The sequence below is a fragment of the Mirounga angustirostris genome, unplaced genomic scaffold (genome assembly GCF_029215605.1).
Source record: "Mirounga angustirostris isolate CCGP_5_RB_7025 unplaced genomic scaffold, mMirAng1.0.hap1 SCAF_1, whole genome shotgun sequence".
NCBI lineage: Eukaryota > Metazoa > Chordata > Mammalia > Carnivora > Phocidae > Mirounga > Mirounga angustirostris.
The window spans coordinates 197,299,779-197,306,089 of NW_026991709.1; positions in this window are offsets into that span (position 1 = coordinate 197,299,779).

Below are 6,311 nucleotides of genomic sequence, written 5' to 3' on the forward strand. Positions count from 1 at the left end.
TCAGAGGGCCTGGGAAATGATAATCAGCCTAGCCCCAGGAGCCACTCTTCTGTTCACCTTGTTACCTGGCCCTCCCTGTCACGCTGTCCAAAGGCTGGAGCTGGTAGCCTCTCCCGACTCGTTAGGGCCTTCATTAGCAATGCTTCCTGGAATTTAATTTAATGAAGGAGCAAAAACAGCCCTAATGAAGGTGATGCAAGAGCAAGCAGCCCATGAGGTGCCTCCAAGGGCCAGCCACCTGGGCTCAGGGGCTTCCTGTAGATGGTAACTGTGAGTAGAGGGACAAGAGAAAGGGGACTTGTCCTGGGAGGGATGGCGGTCATTGAGCCCCGAGGGGAGGGGACATTGCCCTGCCATACAGCAGGGAGCAAATGTTACCACTGAAGCCAACGACACACAGGAATGAGTCTGGCTGGGCCTGCTTCAGGCTGCTGGAGAAAAGCTTCTGAGATGCTATCAAACAGGGCAAAAGTCCTGGGCCAACATGGGATGTTGGGATGTCACAGCACAGTCCAGGCCGTGGGCTAGCGCCAGAGGGTGGTCAGCAGGGGCCAGGTCATCAGGGCCATGGGGCAGAGAGGAGTTTAGATTTCATTCCAAACGTAATTGTGATTGAAACAACTAGGATTTTTGTTTTAACAACTAGGGGGTTTTTAAGGGAGGGTGACATGATCTGCTATTTTAAAGTTCCCTCTGGGGGTGCCTGGGTGGCTCAGTGGTTAGGCATCTGCCTTCGGCTCAGGTCATGATCCCAGGGTCCTGGGATTGAGCCCCACATCAGCTCCCTCCTCCACGGGAAGCCTGCTTCTCCCTCTCCCACTCCCCCTGCTTGTGTTCCCTCTCTCGCTGTGTCTCTCTCTGTCAAATAAATAAAATCTTAAAAAAAAAAACAACTCTGGCAGCTATGAGGGGTATGGCCCCTGTGAACAAGAAAGAAGGCAGGGAGAGAGGCAAGGGGTGAAGGTGATGGAGGGAAGCCTCCCGGAGACATGGTTGTCCCTCATCCCCTAAAAAGCAGCTCCGGGGACATGGCCTGGGGGGAATGTATACCTGGATTGAGCTTGTTTCCTCTAGCAGGTTTGGGCTGGCTGGTCCCCCTTCAGCCCTCTCCACAGACTTGGCCTCTCCTCCAAACGGACATTTAAAGAAAATCGGTCTGAAGGGTTCCCCGCGCCCCGTACCTGCTTTCCCCACTTTTGTGCCCCTCCCACCTCCCCGAAATGGGAGTTCCCTTCCCATTTCTCCACGGCTCGAAGCGCTCTGTGCCCTGACCCCGGGCCTTGCGCAGCGCTAGGGCCCCCGGAGCCCCGGGACTGTATTTCATAAAGGAAAGGGCCCGGAGCTCAGGCACAGGGCAGAGAGCTGCGAGGCGGCAAGTTCGCGGACTAGACTAGCTCCAGTCCTGCCGCCTGCAACCCGCGTCCCCCCACCCCGCCCACCGCAGCCTTCTAGCACCGCCCCATTTCTTGACACCACTCCCCAGATTCTGGCCCCCAGGCCCCACCCACGGAGCCCCCATCCCCCCACCTCCCGGGCACTGAAGCCGGAAGCAGCCTCCGAGCGCGCGCCCCGCCTCTTCCGGGGCCTCTCTAGGCGGGAGTGCGGGACTTCAGTGGCCGCAGGAGGCCCGGCAAGACTTCGCGGGGCAGCGGCGCCCCCTGGCGGCTTCGGGCGCAGCGCGGGAGCCGAGGCCGGCCCGGCGCCCCCCTCTCGGCCCCCCTCCCTCCGCCTCCGCGCAGCCTTCCCCTCTCCTTCCGCTCCTCTCCTCTGGCTGTAGTAGGCCTGCCTTCTCGTCTCGTTTAGTCTCCGGCTCTAGCCCCGGCCTCCGCCGACCTGCCTGCCGCTCGGAGGCCAGCGAGGTCCTCTGTCCACAGGGCAGCAGCCTTTCGGCGTCCTCTGGCTCCGAGTTCTCCAAGGCGCCCCGTGGCGTGGCCCTCGCTCGCGCCTGATCCCAGTCGGCCAGGCCTTCCCAGCCATAGAGGAAGAACGTTCCCTCGGCCCATCCCCAGAACGTGCCCTGACAGCCGCCTTCTGCTCTCTCTGGTCCCGGCACCTTCACGCCCTCGGTTCCGGGACGCTCTCCCGCCTCCGCATCCCCAAATGCGCAGCGGAGATCAGGCGCCGATCTGGGGCACCATCCGGGCAGGCACTTCCCGGCGGCTCCGTGTCTATGGCCCGCGCCCAGCCTGGGGCCGGTTGCGCAGTGGGGGGCTCTGAGTTTGACCCCGGGGTAGACATGGGCAGGATAAGGAGAGGAGTCGCGCGGGGAGGGACTCTCAGAAGGCTAGAGCAAGAGTGGCTCTAGGAGTCCAGCCCCTTCCTTCCTTCCAGATCAGGCAACCCTGTTCAGGTCCAGGCCTGCCCCCCTGAGGACCTGGCCAAGTGTGGGACTGGCTCACTGACTCATTCACCTGCCCAGGATGCCCTTCCCCGCCCCCTCCGCCCCGTTAAGGTCCCGGCCCCTCCTTGGCCACCTTTCCCCCTCCTGTCCCTCCCCGAGGCTTCCTGCCCGGGTTCCTTCCACGCACCAGCCGGGAAGCCTCTGGGGACTGCCTTGGAGTCTTAGGGCCCGGCTGCACAGTCATAGCTGATCATCCCAGCCACCCAGCCCCTCAACGTGTCGAGTGGGTCACGGCGCAGCCCAGACTCCGACTGTTGGCCGCCAGGGGACAGCAGAGGCCGCCTTCTACAGACCTCTGGGTGGGGGTGGGGGTGTGGGGATCAAGTCGCTGCCTAATCCTGTCCAGGTCCCGCTGTGCGTGGCAGGGCAGGTTTGCAACCTTATGTGGTTTTGAAAGCAGTTTTGTTCTTTCAGATTTTTTCCAGGACTACTCTAACTTCCAGTCAATTATTACTGTTCCAAGTTGTTTGAAAGTCAGTTGCTAGAAGAAATTTAAACAGAGGTCAAGGCAGATAACTGGATGAGTCCTCTGGGTCCCTCGGTGTGCTCTTTCATGGCCCTGGCTACCAAAGCTTGGCCAGGCCCGCTAATATCTGCCTGTATACTTCCTGGTGCTAACTGTCCGACCTGCAGCTGCTGTCTTCTAGCCCAGTATCTCTAGAGCCCTGGCCTTCACCTACCTCCAACCCACGGTCCAATCTCTTTCCAGTCTTCCTAAAAGCCTCTGTTGGCCCTGCTGCTCTCACTGCACACAGGTCGTCCATACCTGGTCTCACCAGTCCTACCTCTCCCTCCTCTGCCTACTCCGGTCAGGCCTGCCCCTCCCTCAACAAAACAGCCCTGGCCTGGGGTCCTCAGCGACCCACACGTTGATGAACTCAGCTGAAGCTCCACGCTCACCTTCCCCGGCACTTGACTCCTGCCTGGTTCCCAGGAGCCCGCTTCCTCCCTGGTTTCCTCCCCCCTCCTCCGGGCTCCCTCTGCTTAGCTCCTTTTCAGATTCCACCTCATCTCTCCTACCTCCTAACAGGAGTGTTCCAGAGCTCCATCTTGCCTGCTGCCCTCCTGTCTACACTCACCACCCTCTTCTCATCCAGGCCCCTTTGCGTCCCAGACCCAAAGCTCCAGCGCTGGCCACTCCACTGAACTTGAGTCACATATCCAGCCGCCGACTTGGCATCTCCACTTTGATGTCCAGTCAGTGTTTAAAGCTTTTTTTTTTTTTTTTTTAAGATTTTATTTATTTATTTGAGGGAAAGAAAGCAAGAGTGAGAGAGAGAGCAAATATGAGCAGGAGGAGGGGCCGAGAGAGGGGCAAGCAGACCCCCCACTGAGCAGGGAGCCCAATGTGGGGCTTGATCCCAGGATCCTGGGATTGAGACTGGAGTGGAAGGCAGACGCCCAACCCACTGAGCTACCCAGGCGCCCCTGTTTAAAGCTTTTCATGGGCAAAACTGATCTCCCTCCCTCCCAAGAACTGCCTCCCTCAGGGGATGCAGTAGCAGTGTGGTCCCTAGACAGCCTCAGGATCACCCTAGACTTGTCTGACCGCCTCACTCAGCATCAGCCACAATGACTTCCCGGGTGCCCCACTCACGGGCACATTCCGCCTCAAGGCTTTGCACTGGCTGATCCCTCTGGCTGGAATGTTCCCTGCAGCCATCCACATAACTTCTTCCCTGTCCAAATCTCTGGTCAAACATCTCTTTCCCAGTGAGGCCCACCTTGGACCCACCCCCGGAACTCCTGTTGTTTGTAGCCCTTATCTTGCCATTGTTAGTCCCTATGGTACTGACCATCTTCTAACAAACCACGTCACTCACTGATTAGGTTTCACGTTTCTGGTCTGAACTCAATCTCCCAGCTAGGATGTAAGTTCAAGGAAGGCAGGGGTCTTCACGTTGTTCAGCGCTGTGTGTACCTGTGCTGGAAGAGTGCCTAGCACGTGGGAAATCTTCAGAAACTCTTGTTGAAGGGCGCCTGGGTGGCTCAGTCATTAAGCGTCTGCCTTCGGCTCAGGTCATAATCCCAGGGTCCTGGGACCGAGCCCTTCATCGGGCTCCCTGCTCAGCGGGGAGCCTGCTTCTCCCTCTCCCGCTCCCCCTGCTTGTGTTCCCTCTCTCACTGTGTCTCTCTCTGTCAAATAAATAAAATCTTTAAAAAAAAAGAAAAGAAATTCTTGTTGAATGAATGAATCCCTTTTCCATCAATAGGTGAAGGTGTGCATGCGCACATGGGTGAGGAGGGTATGGAAGGGGGAAGCAGCTGGCCAGAGGAGACCAAGGCGGGGCTTTGGCCCCTTTTCCTGGTTTATAGCATCTCATTTTGCTGTTACAAACAGTCATAAAAAAAGCAGTGAAGGGGCGCCTGGGTGGCTCAGTCGTTAAGTGTCTGCCTTTGGCTCAGGTCATGATCCCAGGGTCCTGGGATCGAGCCCCGCATCGGGCACCCTGCTCAGCGGAAAGCCTGCTTCTCCCTCTCCCACTCCCCCTACTTGTGTTCCCTCTCTCGCTGTGTATCTGTCAAATAAATAAATAAAATCTTTAAAAAAAAAAAAAAGGCAGTGAAAAGAAATATAGAAGACCTCTGTGCTGGACTTTTGGGCCGCTTTAACTTGTTAATATTCCATGCAAATTTTAAAAAAAGGAAAAAAGAAGAGAAAGAAGACCTAGGAAATTCTTCAAAATATACCAAAATGCTTAAGTATGATCAAGGGCCTGCAGACCCATCCTTATGGAGGTTGAGTGGCTGGACCTTTTTTTTTTTTTTTAGAGAGGGGGGGGGAATGGGGGCCAGAGGGGCAGATGGAGAGGGAGAGAGAGAGAATCCCAAGTAGGCTCCTTGCCCAGGGCATAGCTTAACTCGGAACTCGATCCCACGACCCTGAGATCATGACCTGAGCCGAAATCAAGTCGGACACTTAACCCACTGAGCTGCCCAGGCGCCCCTGAGCAGCTGGATCTTGACAGCCAGGGACAAGGGATATTCATTTTCAGGCAGCCATGTGGGCACTTGACTTTTAGATATAGTGTATGGCCATAGCGCCTGCCCCCTCCCCCTGGAGAAGGCTGCCCACTGGCCAGGCTGGAGGAGACTTTGCTGGGCAGGCAGAGGAGGCCTGTGGGGGGCCAGAATCCTTCCTCCACCCTAGTTCTCTGTGTGTGTGTTGGGTGGGGGGGCAGGGAGGAGAAGCAGGTGGAGCTCCAGTCTAAGCGGCCTACAGCCAGGCCTGGGGTTTTAAGGGAACCCAGGCAGCCCTGTGACTGCTCTGACCTATAGCCTTCTTTGGACAGACGGGAGTATGAGAAAAGCCCCCCAGGGTCCGTCAGCAGGATGGACCCCATCCTTCCTTGCCTCGCACTCTGCAGGAGCCCGAGGTTCCATGCAGGGCTATGACCTAATCCGATGAGGAGGAAGCCAGGGACCCCCAGAGGGCAGCCCGTACGCCAGGACACTCAGGGCTGCAGCCCCCTCTAGGCCGGTGTCCAGCTCTTTTCTGGGGCTGCAGGGCTCCCGGGGAAGTCCCCAGGCTGGAGTCCAGCACCTGGGGCTAAAGGGAACTAGATCCGGGAAGCCCTGCTCTGGTCAGCGGGCACCGTCATGGGCCTAGCAGCCACCAGCTTGAGGAAATTCTTTCTTCAGGGGTTTCCCAAGCTGGCAGCTGCCTTGCCAGTTCAAACCGGATTTTTCCTGCTGCCCTTTCCCCAGCGGCCTAGCCGGGTGCAGGGTCTCTCCTAATGAGGGTTTGGTGCCAAGGCCTGGGCAGCTCCATCTTGCTGGGTACCAGCTGGTTTAGGCCTGCCCCAGGCAATGGGCAGCTTCCCGGTCCCATCGGGGGCCAAGGCCACCTGGGGCTACCCTGCATCCTTAGACTAGCCCTGCCCTGCTTTGGACCCCCTACTCAAAACCC